The 18,814-nt window shown below is 34.9% G+C and overlaps 1 pseudogene; it reads left to right on the top strand.

Moving 5' to 3' along the window:
• LOC143649117 (serine/threonine-protein phosphatase 6 regulatory subunit 3 pseudogene) overlaps positions 1-17,851 on the top strand; it is a 37,891-nt pseudogene extending 20,040 nt beyond the window's left edge.
• Positions 17,852-18,814: the final 963 nt, after the last annotated feature.

The following is an 18,814-nucleotide window of genomic DNA, read 5'->3' as shown; positions in this document are numbered from 1 at the left end:
TGCATCCTATGCCAAGTTTCCATGTTATATCTTAATAACCTACTGTCAAGAAAATGTCAAACAATAAATAGACATTTTCTACAGAGGTAAAAATTGTCAAGAGTCCCTTTATTCTCCTGCTATGGGTCTTGCATAGACTTCTTCCTCCCCATAACAAGATGGAATTGATACTGTGTCAAGAAACTTTAGAGAATGATTATTTTCCCATGAATTGAGTCATTAGAAGATACATAGCTACACTTTACCTAAGCATCAACTTTAGATTGACTATGCTGAGATGCATTATCAAGCTTTTGTGAAGATTTTTTTTAACCATAAGAAAGGAATACTAACACTGCTTAATATATTATACAGACAAAGAAAAACTTAATCTTGCTAGTAAATCTTGATTTTATTAACTGCACTTAAAATTCCTGCAAATATCACATTTTAAATCCTCAGTGAAAACCTGTGTCTATATCAAATATTCACATATGTACATGAATTCCAACATTACTTATTTCATTACAATTATATTCTTTTTTCAAAGAAATGATATAAATTCATAATTTTCAAAAAAATTATTGTAGTGGAAACGGAAATATGACTGTGGTAAGTAATACCCTATATACCTTAAATTTCCTCTGATGCCACATTTTCCAGATTCCCTGAAAGTTAAAGTAGTACATTTTCCTATTTACACATAACACCATCTAGTTCATTTATAATTCTCTTATACTGTGACCTTGATGTCAGCATGCATCTCTCACTTACAGATATTCACCCCATGCAGCCTATAGTCATATTCTAAATTTGAAGGATGAATTCTCAGGTTATAATCAAGAATAAAAGTTTAAAAAAAACATTTTCAATTTGAATAACACAGGAGAGAGCAAAATAAGAACCAAGACTCTGTGTTATACATATTTCTTATTTTTCATGGAAGTGTAATATCCTAAGAGTAAATATCTGGGAATCATCATAAAACATACAAACCCAGGAAACTACCTGCAAGGTCAGGAAACACAATATAAATACCTTAGAAACTCCCCTTGTGATTCTTCCCAATCAATGTCCTAGATCTTTTCCCAAAAGATTAGCACTCTCCCTAAATCTATTGCCATAGAATGGTTTGGAACTTTCTTTCAATGGACCTGTCTGGGATGTGTTCCTATGAGTCCAGCTTCTTTCCTTCCATTGTATATTTGTGAGATTCATCTGTGCTATGGCATATAGCTGTAGTTTGTTCACATTTTTATTTTTTGGTATTCCATTATAGAAATTTTTCAAAATTTATTCATTCTAGTATTTATGGCCATTTGAATAATTTCCACTTAGGAATTGTTCTGAATATTCTATGAACTCCTTTACGCAGGTCTTTTGGTGTATATGTACATATATTTCAGTGGGGAAAGTACTAAAAAATGAGACTGTTGGGTTATAGAGTTTTTATATGATCAACTTTAGTAAATAATGTTAAACAGCATTACAAAGTTAAATAATATTCCAAAGTGGGTTGCAGTAATTTACACAATCACCTGCAGCTTATAAGAGTTTCAATTGTTCCACATCGTCTCTGATCAATAACATAAATCCTTATAACATTAGACATGCAGGTGGTATGTCATGGTATATTCTGGTTTTAATTTTCATTTGACTGATATCTAATGATGATGCACATATTTATTGACTAGCTGGACAATAAAAGACAGTTTCTGCCTTTTTCTTGTTGATTTGTCAGTATTGCAAATATCTTCACTCACCCTGCAGCTTATGTCTTCATTTTATGATGTCATTTGATATACAAAAGTTCTATATTTTACTTTCAAAGTCAAATGTCCCTCACATCTTCACTATTGCCTGTTTGTTAATTGACATCTAGCTCTCAACACCTTCCTCCTCAATTAATCCAGTCTACTTTTTAAAAATTAGAAAAATTGTAGATATACAGAAAGATAATGTAAAAAAACATCATTCCCATACACCTGCCTATTATTAGCACTTTGCTTAGTGTGGTAACTTTCTTACAATTGATGGAAGAATATTGTTATAATAATAATAACTGTATCCCATAGTTTATGTTAGGGTATATTCTTTCCCATATGCCACCCTATTTTAACATATTGCAATAGTGCAGTACAAACATTATAATTCATAAAAGAATATTTTAATAATTGTATTAATTATAGTAACCATTTACTATAAGGTTCACAGTCTTATACAATTCTATGTTTTATCTTTTAATTTTTATTTTAATAATATATATATGTCCTTAACTTTCCTTTTTTAGCCACATCAGCGAATATAATTCAGTGTTATTTAATTACACTCACAATGTTGTACTACTATCACCACCATTCATTAATAAAACCTTACAACCAACCCAAATGGAAATTCTGTACAAATTAAGCATTAATTCCCCATTCCCTACCCCCAAACTAGCCTGGTAACCTATAGTCTGGATTCTAACTCTGCAAGTCTGCTTATTCTAATTATCTCATATCAGTGAGATCATATACTATTTGTCTTTCTGTGTGTGGCTTATCTCACTCAACATAATGTTTTCAAGGTTCATCCATGTTGTTATATGAACAAGAATTTCATTCATTTTTAATGCAGAATGATATTCCATTTTATGTCTATACCACAGTTTGATTGTCCATTTTTCAGCTGATGGATACTTGGGTTACTTCCACCTTTTGGCAATTATGAATAATGCCACTATGAACACTGGTGTGCAAATATCTGCTTGAGTGCCTGCTTTCAATTTTGGGGGGTTATACATCTAGCAGAGGGATTGCAGGGTCATATGGTAATTCTAAACTTAAGTTTCTGAGGAACAGCCAAACTGGCTGCACCATTTCACATTGCCACCAGCAATTAGTTATTGTTCCTATTTCTCCACATCCTCTAAAACACATCATTTTTTTAGCAATAGTGGGTGTGAAATTGTATCTCACTATGATTTTGACTTGAATTTCCTTAATAGCTAATGATGCTGAGCATCTTTTCATGTGCTTTTTTACTATTTGTATATGGTCTTTGGAGAAATGGCTACTCAATGGGTTGTTTGTTTTTTCATTGTTGAGATGTGGTATCTCATTTTATAGTATAGATATTAAACCCTTGTCAGATATATGTTTTCCAAATATTTGCTCCCATTGAGTAGGCTCTCTTTACACTTCCGTGATAAAGTCCTTTGATGCACGAAAGTTTTTAATTTTGAGGAGGTCCCATTTATCTTTTCTGTGCTTGTGCTTCTGGTATAAAGTTTAAGCAACTATTGCCTACAATAAGATCATGAAGATGCTTCCCTCCCTTTTCTTCTCTGAATTTCATAGTCCTGGTTCTTATATTTAGGTCTTTGATACATTTTGAGTTCATTTTTGCTTGTGGAAATCCATTTCTCCCAGCGGCATTTATTGAAGACACTTTTCTTTCCCATTTAAGTGGACTTGACAACATTGTCAAAATCAATTGGTCACAGATGTGAGGGTCCATTTCTGAACCCTCAATTTGATTCCATTGGTCTGTATGTCTGTCTTTGTGCCAACGTCATGCTGTATTGACCACTAGCTTTGTAATATGTTTAAAAGTCAGGAAGCATGAGTTCTCCAATTTTGTTCTTCTCTTTCAAGATGTTTTTGTTTATTTAGGGTTCCTTACCCCTCCAAATAAATTTGATTATTGGGTTTTTCATTTCTATAAAATAGACTGTTGGAATTTTGGTTGTGATTGTGTTGAATCTGTAAATAATTTTTGGTAGAACTGACATCTAAGGATATTTAGTCTTCCAATCCCTGAGTATGGAATTTCCTTCCATTTATTTAGATCTTTGATTTCTTTTAGCAATGTTTTATAGTTTTCTATGTACAAGTCCTTTACAACTCTAGTTAGATTTGTTCCTAAGTATTTGGTTCTGTTATTTTTTATTTAAATACATTTTTCCATTTCCTTCTCAGATTTCTCATTGCTAGTGTATAGAAACACTACTTATTTTTGTGTATTGATGTATTTGACAATGCCACTTTGCTGAATTCCTCTATTACCTCTAATAGCTTTGTTGCACATTTATAGGGACCAACTATATATATAGTATCATGCCATCTGCAAATAGTGAAAGTTCTACTTCTTCCTTTCCAGTCTGGAATTCTTTTATTTATTTATTTATTTTTCCTGTCTGCTCTGAATAGAACTTCCAGTACAATATTGAATAACTGATGACAACGGAAATCCTTGTTGTTTCAAATCTTAGAGGGAATGCATTCAGGCTTTCAACATTGAATAGAATGTTGACTGTGTTTTTCATAAATACCCTTCAACATGCTGAGGCAGTTTCCTTCTATTCTTATATTTCTAAGAGTTTTTATCAAGACACGATGCTGGGCTTTGTCAAATACTGTTTCTGTATCAAATGAGATGATCATGTAGTTTTTTTCCTTCATTTTGTTAATATAGTTTATTGCACAAATTGATATTCTTATATCGAACCACTCTTGCATACTTGTGATAAAACCCACTTGATAGTGGTGTATGATTCTTTTGATGTACGGTTGGATTTAATTTGCAAGTATTTCATTGGGGATGTTTATCTATGTTCATAAGAGAAATTGCTTTGTATATGCTGATATAAACATAATCATTTACATCAGCAAGTAAATCCCAATACTTGTCAGAGCAGAACTTCTCACCGGTGTGGCCCTCTGCCCTACAGTAGATAAATACTTCACACTCACAGAACACTGGATCTCTCTCTCTCAATGCGAAAAGGGGTGTGTGGAGCTGTCATCCACCAACCCTGACCCAAGCAGTTGGCCTCCCTGGGGGACCAGCCATGATTGAATCTCTCCCCCTGCTCTTTAGGATGCCTTGTGTTGTGTAAATATTGAAGTGGTCATTTGCTGAAAGATTCTATTCTACCTGAGCCTGTGTCCCCACAATGTGTTGTGTAGCAACTCGACCTACACTATCAAACATACACATGCTATTAAAAGTAGGCCATTTTTAGGGTTATAGGCATTTCTCTGACAATGTCTTATACTCAATAGAACTCTCCATGCTTATATAATATTGCTATCACTGGTCAATTGTGGCCATATCATAGAGCACAGTTCCATTTCCTTAAATGATTCATTGTAACCAGGTTTCTCAACTTCTACTAGGTTTCACTATGTCACAATATTACATGATACAATAATTTTAGCTGTGCCTATGATCACTTTATTGGGAAAATATTTTCTAGACTCCCTTGTTGCTTATATAACCACATCCTTAAATTCTCACACATGGTATATTAGCAGAAGTAACATGTGCACCGTCCATAAGACCTACTTAAGAGGCTTCTCCTGGATTCATTTTTTCTTCTTCCTTGAACCAGTGAATGAAAACTGCATCAACCTAGATTTAACCACATAGATAAAATCAACACCGAAAGAAATAATGAGGAAATATAGAGTTAGCCTATGGTGCTAAATGATAATATTTAATAGTAACACTTCCCTGCCTGGGCAGGCCAGAATGTTACTTTCCCTGAGAAAGGGGTAAACTTTGATTTCATTTAATCCAATGTATTTTTGGGTTACTTTGTTAAATTTAATCTTTACCTTAATATGTTTCCCAAAAGTCAAATACAGGGCTATCTCACTATCTCTCAAGCAATTTCTATCATATTTAATTTATTTGTTCACAAATTATTTTGTTTAACTTTTACTTTCTCAACCATACTGTATTTTTTAAAACATCCTCTTCATATAGTGGAACTCAATATATATTTGATGATTTATGTGTTTTCAGATTTATGAAATTTTTCTAGAAAGTTTAAATATGCACAAATTCTTTAATGTCTAAAGGTCCAAAGAAATTATTGATAGTTGAACCATTGATTTGGAATGTCTAGAGCCTTGATGATACATTAGCACTTCTCTGCCTCTTTCAAAAAGACATGCTTGGTTTCTCAGTTTTAAATTTTTTAATCTATGTTCATTAATACATTGTTTAAAGGGTACATGCACAAGAACAAAACTCAGCAATAGGCTTCAGATATACCATTCCAGTAAAATTCTTATTATGCAAGACTTCTCTTGTATTAGAGAGTCTACAGCACTTTCAATTCTCTTGGCTTATTATAAATTATAGAATAATAGTGACTTTTCAAAGCAATTCTTGATAAATTAAACATCTGGAGTATACCTGAAAACTTAATCATTTATATCAGCAGTAGTCTGATATAAATAAAAGTTACATATATAATTTCAAATTTCTTAGTAGACACATTAAATACATTTTAAAACCTTGAAAATAATATTAAAAACATATTTTAGTTAGCCAAATATATCCAAAATGTTACCATGTAAGCATGAAATCAATATAAAATTATTTGGAAGATATTTTTGGTTCTTATTCCTACAAAGTCTTCAAAATATGGTGTGCATTTTATACATCTCATTTGAACCCTAAATTTTCATCAGAAATATTTAATACATATTTATATTTCACACAATTTACATCAGAAAAAAATAGGTTCAAAATATCAAGTGGTTCCAACTATACTCAAAAATGCTTAAGTTTTAAAGTTTAAATTTAAATTTGTTAAAATGAAACAAATGTAAGAATCTTGTTCCTCAGCTGTGTTAGCCTTCTTTCAAGTGCTCAGTAGCTACATATGGCTAGAGATTTCAAAACTGGGCAGCACAGCAATTTTGTGTTGATCCTCTTCATTGTTTTTGACAAGCGTTCATAACTTACTGATTAGGATGTTGCTCATATTTCTTAAAATGTGTTCTGATATCAGAGTCTAGGTCCTGTATTATACAAGCATGTCTACATAAGAAAGGTCAAAATGAAAGGTAAGAACTATTATTAAGTTATTAAGCATAACCACTCAACCTGTTATTCAGTCTTAACAGTCTTAAGTTATGGATGGATTTGTAATATAACTACTCTTGCTCTTTAATTTCCAAAGTTGGATTATTTAAATGGGATATATGTTTTGCAAGGTCTAGGGACATAGGATAGAAATTTTAATGTTTTTCTTAAATTTTTCCTTTATCTAGAATAACTTAATGGAATATCTTATAATAAATTCCATGAGAAGAGCAGTAAGATAACAATTCTATTAGACAGAGTTTTTCCTCAAAACCAAGATGGAGAAATAAGCCAGCTTTGCCCTCCTGCCTACATCAACTTTTAAAAATGAACAGAATATATTTTAAAATATTATATATCAGGCAACAAAGGACAGTAGAACCCAGTGAGAGATGAGAGAAAAATGAGATAAACCTTACGCGTCCCCCATCTTTCTTCGTAGAGAGACTCCCTAGGCTGTGACTAAGCATGGGGAAACCTAACAAGCCCAGCACTTTGCCTGAGATGAGGAGGAAAGCTGTGGTTCTGGGAGGAAAAGGCAGTTAGGGCTTGTAGGATACAGTACCAGAGTGGAAAGAACCACTCAGAGAAAGAGAGAATGTCAGAGTTCAGGAATATATAGAAGAATTCAAAAATAGCCAGCACTCAAGAAGGTAAAATTAAAAAACTCTGTCAGAAACTAAAAATTTAGCAGGAATGCAAAGAAACAAGAAAATACAACACCTACTGAGTAGACAAAGCAATCAATGAAAACCCAGACTGCATAGATGTTAAAATTAGCAGACAAGGCTCATTATGTATTTATATCATAAACTAAAACAGTGATTATATGTGCATTTCGTGTGTTCAGAAAGTTAAATAGTTATACTGAAGATATAAAAGAAGTCCAAATTGAACTTTGAGAGGTGAAAACTATACATTTCTGAGATAAAATATATTATATGGGATTAAGAGGAGATTACTTATTGCAGAAGAAGAAATAGTGAACTTGAAGACACGGCATTAGGAATTATGCATAATGAAATATGTAGAGAAAAAAACTGAAAAAAATTGTAAGGGTATCAGTGAGTTTTAGAACATCTTCAAGTGGCTTAATATATGTGTAACTGTGTACCATGAAGGAGGGTGGGGGAGGATTAAGAAAATTATTTACAGAAATAATATACATATTTTTTCATAATTTGATGAAAACATTAAACACAGACCCAAGGATCTCAACATACCCCAAGTGCAACAAGCCTGAAGAAAATGACATCAAGTCACAGAATACTAAAATTCTCAGTGAAAAGGAGAAAATCTTAAAAGTATCCAGAGAAAAAGACTCATTTAGTACAGAGAAACAAAAGTAAGGATGACAGCTTTTTTTTTCCCCTTGGAAAATGCAAGCCAGCAGACAGTAGACTGGTATCCTTAAAGTACTGGAAGAAAATCTATAATTCAGTACTCAGTAACATCTTTTAAAAGCAAAAGCAAACTAAAGACTTTTTAAACATGCAAAGATGAAAAATATGTAGCGTAGGCACCAGCATGCCTACACCACATGAAATGTTAAAGGAAATTTATCTGGCAGAGGGAGAATGACACCCCAGGAAAATCTGCATTGACACAATAAATGAAGAGCGCCAGAAATGATAACTATGAAGAGCCACATAAAAGACACTTTTCTTACTATTTATTATGGCTTTAGTGAATTACTGATTGTTTAAAACAAAAATAATGGCAATTATTTGGGAATTTACAACACATGTGAAAGTAAAATGTATGACAACAGTAGCACAAAGACTGGGAAGGGATAAATGGAAGCAGGTAATTATAAGTTTTTCAAAATGGATTATGATAAGTTAAAGATATATAAAATAAACTCTAAAGCATCCACTAAAATGTCAGAACAAAGAGTTATAGTTTATAAGCCAAGAAAAGAGATAAAACACAACCAGCAAAAATGTTAAATTAATCAAAAGAAGCCAGAATAAGAAGAGCAAGGGAACAGAGTGAGACAAAGAAAACAAAGAGATAGGTGGTATACTTAAACACAAATATATAAACAATTATATTAAAGGGGGATGGTCTAAATATTCCAACTAAAATGTTTTCAGGTTATATAAAAAAAGAAAGACTTTGTAAATGAGAAACCCACTTTAAATAAAAAGAACTTTACTTCATAGAAAATTCCTTGGGCTTCTCTGTGTGAGAGATAGTATCATCTAACACTCACATTGTGTTTGTCCTCTGCCAAGTATACTAAACATACGAACTCAATTTTTGTAATAACCTTATAAGATAGATATTTTTACTATTCATTTTTTTTTCAGATGAGGAGATTGTGGCATGGAAAGGAATGAGATTTGACTGAAAGATTCAAAAAAAAAAAATCACTGAGTTCTTCAGCTAAACTGGAATGGCCTAACATAGTCAGGTGGTGGGGCCATTTCAGGGAGCGAGGTAGTAGGAGTGATGTAAAGATAATTGACAAAGGGCATGTGGCAAAAAGGAAGCTATTTCAGCAGTTACCATAAGTTGGAACATTTGAAGAGTGGGCTAGAAATCTGGACAGAAATGTTCAGAAATTTTCTATTTAGAACTCCTTGTGCTCCTCCCCTCCCATCAGTAATTTTCAGTAATTAATGATGCTTAGCAAGACATCAGGTATCAAAGTACTGTTCTTTTGAATGTATATCAGACATTGATGCAGCCATGTGGGACACCCATTAATTCATGTTACACAGATGGACCATGAAAATTACATTATGTGGGTCATCATCTGAAACCATGCTATGGAAATTGTGGTCCGCAAGCTAGCAACACTCTGTAAACATTTTTATACCAGTTCACAATTATATAAGTGCAAATATTAAAAGTAATTTTGTTTTTACAGTGTTTTATAAAAGTATCAATCTGCAGCAGATTGGAAAAACAAAAGAAATTTTAAAAAACAGAAAAACAAAAATTTGGTTCTTCTGCACAGAGAGTTTGGAGATACCTGGGTCTGAAGCTTTCCTTTTATTAGATTTCTTATTTCTTATTTCATGGTTTTCTTTTGTGGCAATGCCCAGAGAAGCACTCTGGTATTATTGTTGGCAAATGCTAAAGAGATATTTTTATACAGATACAACAGTATCCTGCCTCTTTCCCCATGAAAAGATTGGAAAATTCTGGGCCAAGAGACATTCAGCAGCCGTCAAAGCTCCCAAAATTATAAGTTATGAAACTCGGATTAGTATTTTGGCCAACGAATAAGTTATTCCGATCTTTTTTACTATCACTTGCATTTCATATAGATTTTGTCAGAGTTTGTATAAAAGCGCTTTTGTTGTGGCATTGTTTTGCTTTGTTGTGTTATGGTGATGGATGTGTTTGTGGTTATTTTTAGTTCAGAATCCTTGACATTCTCTCCCCTACTGCCAAAAGCTGTTAATTTGACTTGCACATTTTGCTGGAAATATCTTTATTTTCAAAGGAACAAGCATACATGATAATCTACTGTTCATCAAAATCAAGTCATTAAATATTTGTTGTCCATGTGGGATAAAATAGAACTAAAAATGGTTTTTGCTCCAATAGATCTTGTAGTCCAGCTTCAAAGATAAGGCACAACAACATGGAAAAATGTAGGACACTTCATTCTAGTCAGGAAGACAAGCCAAAAATGAAAATTTAATTACTATACAAAGAGTCTCCTATGATATAAACCAACTTGTGACATTTTCAAATATATATATAATGGCATTACTTTGCCTTTGTGATTTATCACACAAACATGTACACAACACACACATAATGGCATTAGGGTCTCAGGACGATTCTGTGAGGGAGCAAGGGAAAATACTATTACTTTTCTCATATAAATGAGATAAATGAAGCTCAGAAAAATCAAATAGCTTTTCTAGGGTCATGTTTCATTAATTATTATATTGATGAAAACAATGTAAGTGCATTGAAGACAAATTTTTGATGGGATAAAAAAAGACTTTCTGGGAAAGGAAGAAATTGATTCTGGCAATATAAGTTTAATTTGTTGGAAAAGAACCAGAAACACATTGCAACTGAAGAACTGGTATGAGCCAAATAATATATCAGTTATTTCCCCAAGACATTCTATAGATTATCAAGAGGTACTTCATTCTCACTAAGTAATTCACCCTCAAGGTGCTAATTCTACAGAGACAAAGGAATGTGGCTAGATTCAGCTAATTGTTCCATCAACCACTAAGGGTCTGAGTGCCAATTAGAAACTAAGTGTACATGTTTTCTGCCCTCCTGGAGCCAACAGCCCAGTGGGACAAATCAGATACTATTTTTTGCCACAAACATAAAGTTACAAACTTGATGTGTGGTATGAAAGAAGCAAAACATTTCATAAGAGACAGTCACATGTGGTGACGGGTGGAGCACAAAATTAGGATGCCTGTTCAGCTGGAATTTGAAAAAATGGGAGTTTTCCAGGACAGAGTGAAAGGAAAAGGGTACTACATCAAAGAGGTTCTGAGTCCTGAGGGAGGAAAGAGCTCAACACAACCCGAGAACTAAACAAAGATAAATGTGACTAAAGCATGTATAGTGAGAACCTGAATTCAAATTCTAACCTTGCTAATTTCCACTCAAATTTAATTTGAGTAATTGCCCAAATTTGCAGTGATCTGTTAATGTTACTTAACTTCTGTGTGTGTGTGGCTCTTCCTCATACTGGAATGCCAATGCTTTACAAAGCTTTCAAAACCACTGAAACCATCATATTTAAAGTGAAAGGCTAGTTATTATCACTAGACAAATACTTGTGATTATAGTATCAGTTGAGAGTGGTCCTAGTTGCATCCTCAGTATCCTTTTTTTCATTTGTAGTGACTGTGTGCTGAAACCTAAAACAATCAGTTAGCAAATATCAATACTCCCAACTCTGCGTTGTTCATCTTCACTTCTATGTACAGCAAGTTTGTCAATAAAAGGATTTAAATCTCTTATTTAAGTACTTTGAGGTAAAGTAATCAATAACGGCCTTTGTGTTCTGAGTACATCTCATATTTTATATACTTACTTATACTAGTTGCTTGGTTGCTATAACTAGGTATATATTATATATTTAAAGGAATGAATTCCTTCATATGAGCACATTTTATCTCCTTTTATCAAATGCATATGACAAATTAAACAACAACTTTTATTAGTTTCTCAAACGTGTGAGATAAAGGATATTTATGTGACACCAAATTGCACTCATGTATCTTTACAATCTAACCTCATTTATTTTCCACTGCTACAAAAAAAAAAAAGTCCTAGTTAACATCTTTGCCAACATACTAATTAGTTTTCAGTTGCCAATGTTCAGTAAGATTCAACTTAAAATTTCTACATTTTATTGCCAGGTAGCCTGACAAGGATATGTTATTTTAAAATGCTGAAAAGACTAGACAACAGTGAACAATTTTTTTTTTCTTTTTCATTTGGGATAGCTAAGCCTAAACACATTTGGAGATTTTTGTTTTGTTTTCCTTCTGTTCTATGCGGGTGACATAATGCACAATGTCTGCATTGGCTTAAAACATGAAAATTATGAATTATGTAGTGAATGCCCAACACATAGTAAGGACTCAAACAATGTTGGCTTTAATGGACGAATGTATGAATGAACACGTGTGCGCGCGCGCGTGTGTGTGTGTGTGTGTTCATACGTATATGACGGTGAGGAAGGAAAATGCCATTTCATTCATTTTTAAAAATCATTTAATCACCACTTTCTTAGTATACACAGAATGCTTCATAAAGGAATTGATAACTTTTCACCTCTTTCTTTCATTAGTGGCCTGAGAAAGAGAGGAATACACAAACCTGGGAGCTACTTCAGTATAATGGGAGAGGCTACTGGGACTGCCCACAATGACACCAATTCTATTTCACATCTTGGGTATATTAAAGGATGGCAGTCCTCTATCTTCTTGTTTTCAGATATGGTCATGTAATTTTCTTTGGCCAATGAATTATGAACAAAAATGAAAGGTGCATCATCTGTAGACAAAGGCCATGGGTACTTCATAAAATTCTCTGTTCTTCGGTTAGTTACTGATAACATTCAAAGTGTTGGGGCTGTTATCAAATTGTCTCTCTGAGTAACTAGGGTGAGTAGAAACCATGTACTGACCCAGGTGTTGTTTTGTTTTTTTGTTTAAGGAATCTTAAGTTTTTTATTATTTCAAGCTTAAAAAGTGCAGCCAACACAACTCCCTTAGCTGTGGGAAGGGCCAAGTACAGCTACGGCTGGAAACAAGCACAAATGAAAGACCAGGAAAAGAGTAGCAGGGGCAGGTGCCCAGCACAGCCCCTTGGCAGGTCATGCTCCCAGGGCCTTCCCAAAACCCATGGGGCCCTCAGGGGCAAGATGGCCATGGCTGGCTAGAAAGTTTGGAAGGACAGCTTTATAATACCATGCAAAGAAAGCTATACCACATGAGACACCAACAGAGCAATAGTAGGAGATAATCTTTTGTTGTTCCCAGCCAAAAAGATTTCAGAGTGGTTTATTACTACAGCAAAACTTAGCCAAGCTAAGTTAACTGATACACAGCTACATTTAAAATCCTTCTCCATCATTAACTCTTGTATTTTAAATATTATTAATCCATTTTAATTTAATTTAAAATATTAATTTTTAAAAATAATCTCACTTTCTATTAACTGAGTCCATCCAAGGCAATATCTTGAGTGTTATATATATATTAGTTAATACATTGTTTTTGACAACTTTGATAGATAGATACTATTAACTCTATTTTACAGATGAGAAAATTGGAGATCAAAAGGGTTTATGTAAATTACTTAAGTCCTAATAGTCAATGAGCAGACTAGCTGAGCTTTAATTCAAATAAGTCTAACTCCAAAATCTCTGCTCTTACTCACACCTCTGCTATGTACCTGCTCTGAATGGGCATTTTAACATCTGTAAAAATTAACATAAAATGCCTTTCTCAAGATGATTTTATGAAAACTGAAAGGGACAACAGTATGGGTAAAATGTCCTGACATAGAATTAACCCAATCCACTGAAACTTCTCCTTTTATCTTCCCCTAAAAAGGAAATCAAGTTTGGTGCCAAAGATAATCTAAGAGAGGGGGAAAAAAAAGAAAGAAATATAACAGGAACAATTATGTATTGGAGAGATTTGTTAAAACCTTTATTTGTTTTCCCCCAGCTTTAATTATACAAGCTCTTTTATGCATATGGGAAAAACATGACTGAGGACTAGCAATTTTTAAAGTTCTACCTGGTGAGCTTATTTCTTCATCATGATATTAACTAATAGTGAACGTAGGTTTTTTCACATACTTGTAATAAATAAGATAGACATCTTCATGTGGCCCATTTCCAATGTTTCTATTTTTATAAAAGAGGAGGGAATTTAACATTGTACTCTTCCTACTTAATAATTCATTTAAAAACTGCAAGATGAAGAAGAAAGGAACTGAAGAGGATCAAAAGTTCTCTTCCTCCCTTTCTTTGGTTTACCAATCAGTGATTTTAATTCTCCTCAGCAAAACCACACGCTTGGACACACACCCACAAAACTAAACACTAAAGCAAAATCCTCACACTAGACTCTAAAACAAAATGACTGAGGAACTTTGGAAAGGACAGGCAAAAACATTTGGAATAAACTCAGGGTCCTAGTTATTTCCGTTTAAACAGTAATTAATATCAAATTTCACTATTAAAAAATAGGACACCTGGAATGGCTAAATAAACTCTTTTACAAGAATACCATGAAATAGTATTCAGTAATAAAAAGGAACAAACTATAATTACACATTAACTTGGATTGATCTCCAAGGAATTACACTGAGTGGGAAAAAATCTGATCTCAGAGGTGACATACTTCATGTTTCCATTTATATAACATTTTTTAAATGACAAACTTTTAGAAATGGAGCATGGATTTGCATTTGCCATGATTTAGGGTTCAGAGAGGAGGGGATAGGAAGGAGGCAACACATAGGCTCTTTGGGGACGGAGAGTTGTTTTGCATTGTGAATATGGTGGTACATACACGAGACTATAGATAAAATAAAATGGTTTAGAAGTAATACACACACATGCACAAACATACAAACAAATGAGTAAAAATAAAAAGGGAAACTGAGTAAGATTAGCAGTCAAACATATCAACATCAAGGTTCTAGTTGTGATATTTTACTATTCTTTCGTAAGATTTTAGCACTGAGTGAAACCACATAATGGGTACAAGGGATTCTCTCTGTTTTTATTTTTAATTGAGGTGAAATTCAGATAACATGCAATTTACCATTCTAAGGTGTACAACTGATTTCAAAACTTTTCATCACCCCAGAAGGGCACTCATAACCATAAAGTAATTACTCTCCTTTCCCCTCCTGCCACCCATTGGGAACCAATGATCTGCTTTTATGTCTCTATGGGTTTTCCTATTCTGGCTATTTCATATGAAATAACACATAGATATGTGACATTTTGTGTCTGTCTTCTTTCACTTAACATAATGTTTTTTTGAGGTTCATCCATGTAGTGTATTGTTGGTACTTCATTCATTTTTATGACTGACTAATAATCCATTCTATGTATATAACACAATTTGTTTATTCATTCATCCTTTGAGGGGTATTTAGGTTATTTCCATCTTTGGGCTATTATGAACAGTACTGTTATAACATGTATGACATACAGGACTGTGGAGCCAGAATGGAGGCTGTGATCCAGGCCCCACCTACTGGCTCCCACCAAGTTTGGGGATCATACTTGTTGCAGGCTCTGTTCCCAGAGTAGGTGTAGGGAGATAGGGGTGGGGGTGGGGAAGCAGGGGAGAAAGGCTCCTGAGACCCATCCTGCAGACTGACAAACAGACATGCAAACACCGGACTGAAGCACATCTAATATAGACTATGCATATTTACAATATTGAGTACAAATAAGACAACTTCCCATCCTCTATCCCCTCTCCTCACCTTTCAGTTGTATGGTTTTGTTTTCTAAGAATGCCTGGAAGCAGTGTCTCCATTAAGGTTGGCTGGGAGCTCAGTCCACACACCTCTTGGATGCTTGCCCTTCCTTCTCTCTCTGGTGCCCCTTCTCTTTCCCATGTGTTTAATATTCGGTGGTGTATATTTCTTCTCCCAGACATGGTAAACATGCTGTGTTAGTTAGATTCAGTTGTCAACTTGGTCAGGTGAGCATATCTAATCTTGTTGCTGCGGACATAAGATGAGGGACGTGAACCTCATCTGTTGCCAATTACATCTGCAGTCGGCTAGGAGGCGTGTCTGCTGTAATGAGTGACGTTTGACTTAATTGGCTGGTGCTTAAATGAGAGAGCGCAATATAGCACAGCCTAAGCAGCTCGGCATTCCTCATCTCAGCACTCGCAGCTCAGCCCAGGCCTTTGGAGCTACAGAAAGAAGTCACCCTGGGGAAAGTTGTTGGAACCCAGGGGCCTGGAGAGAAGACCAGCAGAGACCATCCTGTGCCTTCCACATAAGAAAGAACCTCAGTGAAAAGTTAGCTGCCTTTCCTCTGAAGAACCAACAAAATAAATCCCCTTTTATTAAAAGCCAATCCATCTCTGGTGTGTTGCATTCTGGCAACCAGCAAACTAGAACACATACTCCTTTCCTGAGTCTTAGTTCATGGAATTTTTGTGAGGAGTTGGGGAAGGTAGAGATCAGTAAATGGGAACTAAACAGAAACAGGAGCTAAGATTGGGACTGGGTGAGAGTGCTCTTAGCTGAGCAGTTTTCTACTGACGGCCAGTCCTGGGATCAGAGTTTCTGTTCCCAGGGAAAAGTGTTGTCTCTCCCACCTCCCACACGGGGTCCATGGTGTGATGTTACATTTGTATATGGATGCTTGTCCTCTCCCTTTGTAAACTACATTTGACTTGGAGTAAAGCAATATTAACAGCTAAAAAAATCTTCATTGGGGCTTGGGTAAGAGCCACTCTGTGCTATGATTACTTAAATAATGTGTTTTACAGTAGTGAAATGAGGATATATCATACAGAGGTGTGCATAAATAGCTCACCAATCACCAGAAGAAGACTGACATTCAAATGCATTACAGACACTTTGTGAAATTATTTGCCTGTGCAGGAAACAGATATTGAAAATTCAGAACAGTATGAAACAAGATCTTCTACTTGCCACTCTAGAAAACAAAAAGCTATGGAACAGCTTCTTCCAAAAATTTCCACAAGGATAAAAATGAATTAGCCAAACTCATTGCAATCCAGATATTGCTGATTCTATTTGAGACATGACAACCAATATTTGAAGGTCATATAGAGATCTGCCCTCCGGGCATGAATCATTCAATTTGTTCAGGTAACAAGAGTGTCTTAGAAGCCATGAGAGGAAGATTTGGATCTTTCCATGAACTCCTGATTAAACCACCCAAGAAAAGTATGATTAAGGCTACATGGGGTATACTGGATCCTCCTGTGGGTAACACCCAACTGAATGTGATTAGTTTGATATACAATCTCCTTCAAACACACACTAGCAGTGTAAATGGGGACCTTATTGAACTGAGTAGCATTGGAGTCATATTGGACATGTTTTGAAAATATATATGGAATAACATTTTCTATACACAAGCTGAAGTTTATATTGCACTAATTCTTGAGTGTCTTTTTGAAAACACAAAAAAAATGACACAATTACTGAGCAAGACTGCACTGGTGACAATTTTGTATTGAAACATCTTTTTCAAATATCAACTAATAGAATACTTGAGGCCTGGGAAATGAATGAGAAGAAACAGGCTGAGGTAAGAAGATGGGATGTTTACCTGGGGCACATCACAAGAAGAGTTAGCTGTGTTGTGCACAGTACTGATAAAAGTGTCAACAGTGCATTAGTACAGCAATTTATCAAAGATAATCCAGATGAACTCAGGGAATGATATGAGACATTCTGTACAAGCTCCTTAGAAGAAACTAGCAAGCACGGCACAGTAGACCTTGTTACAAGGTCTTCCATTTCATTCATCCAGTGATAATGATATTGACTGTAAAGAAATGGTTTCTTATAGGATTCTTCTTTGCAGCAAGCCTTTTCTGATTATTTGATGTCTGGAGCACATAGGAGCCAATGCAACTAAAGAGGTGGACTGGAATTCTTTTTCAGAGTTCATTTCCTCCCTGAGTACAAAAGATACTTTAAGAAGTAATGCCCAGGTAGAAATGGAAACAAGCGCTGAATCTGTGGAGTTTCTGACTAGCAGTTCTGCTATCTTTGTAGAGAGCCAGAAGTGCCAGGCAATGTCATCATAGAAGTCAGCTCTGTTGGAAAGGAAGATGCAGAATGTAACAGACAAGGAAACTGACACCATGATGAATGGTAGCATGAAGGAGATTCTCAGCCTCACTGTAGATTCCAAGGCTGAAAATTCAGTCTTCAGAAAGCAAGGAAGGAGAACTGTCTACCTTTCAAAATGGTTCTTGTGAATACCTGGTGAAGGAGAAGCTGAGATGGCAGAGTTGAAGTCTACCCACCAGCGGTAGTCCAGAACAGACACCGATTCCTTAGACTGAGCCAGTGCTCTGAAGGAATGGGCCAAGCTAAAACTACAGCTTCCGAGGGCCAACACTCTGGCCCATATGCTCGGCCTTACAGATAAAGTGAATTCCTTGCTTAAGAGCACAAAAGCTACCACCAAAAGATGATTTGCCCTAGCCTAGGACCAGAAGAAACTTTGTTCAACATTTCCAGAGTTAACATTTGTGGCTTAAATATATCTAGGTTTATATATCCCTCCAATAAGGAATACAGTAACCATTAAAGCTGGAAAAAAATATATGACAGGAAAGCCAAGAAACCCCAAGGATTGCCACAAACAGACAAGAATGTTACCAAACCCAGCAGGAAGCAAGCTTTCTAGCCTCCAAAACTATAAAATAATAAATTCCTTCTGTTTAAGCCAACCCACTGTGTAGTATTTGTCATAGCAGCTCAAGCA

The sequence above is a fragment of the Tamandua tetradactyla genome, chromosome 11 (assembly GCF_023851605.1).
Source record: "Tamandua tetradactyla isolate mTamTet1 chromosome 11, mTamTet1.pri, whole genome shotgun sequence".
NCBI lineage: Eukaryota > Metazoa > Chordata > Mammalia > Pilosa > Myrmecophagidae > Tamandua > Tamandua tetradactyla.
This window is presented reverse-complemented; position numbering and strand designations above follow the sequence as displayed.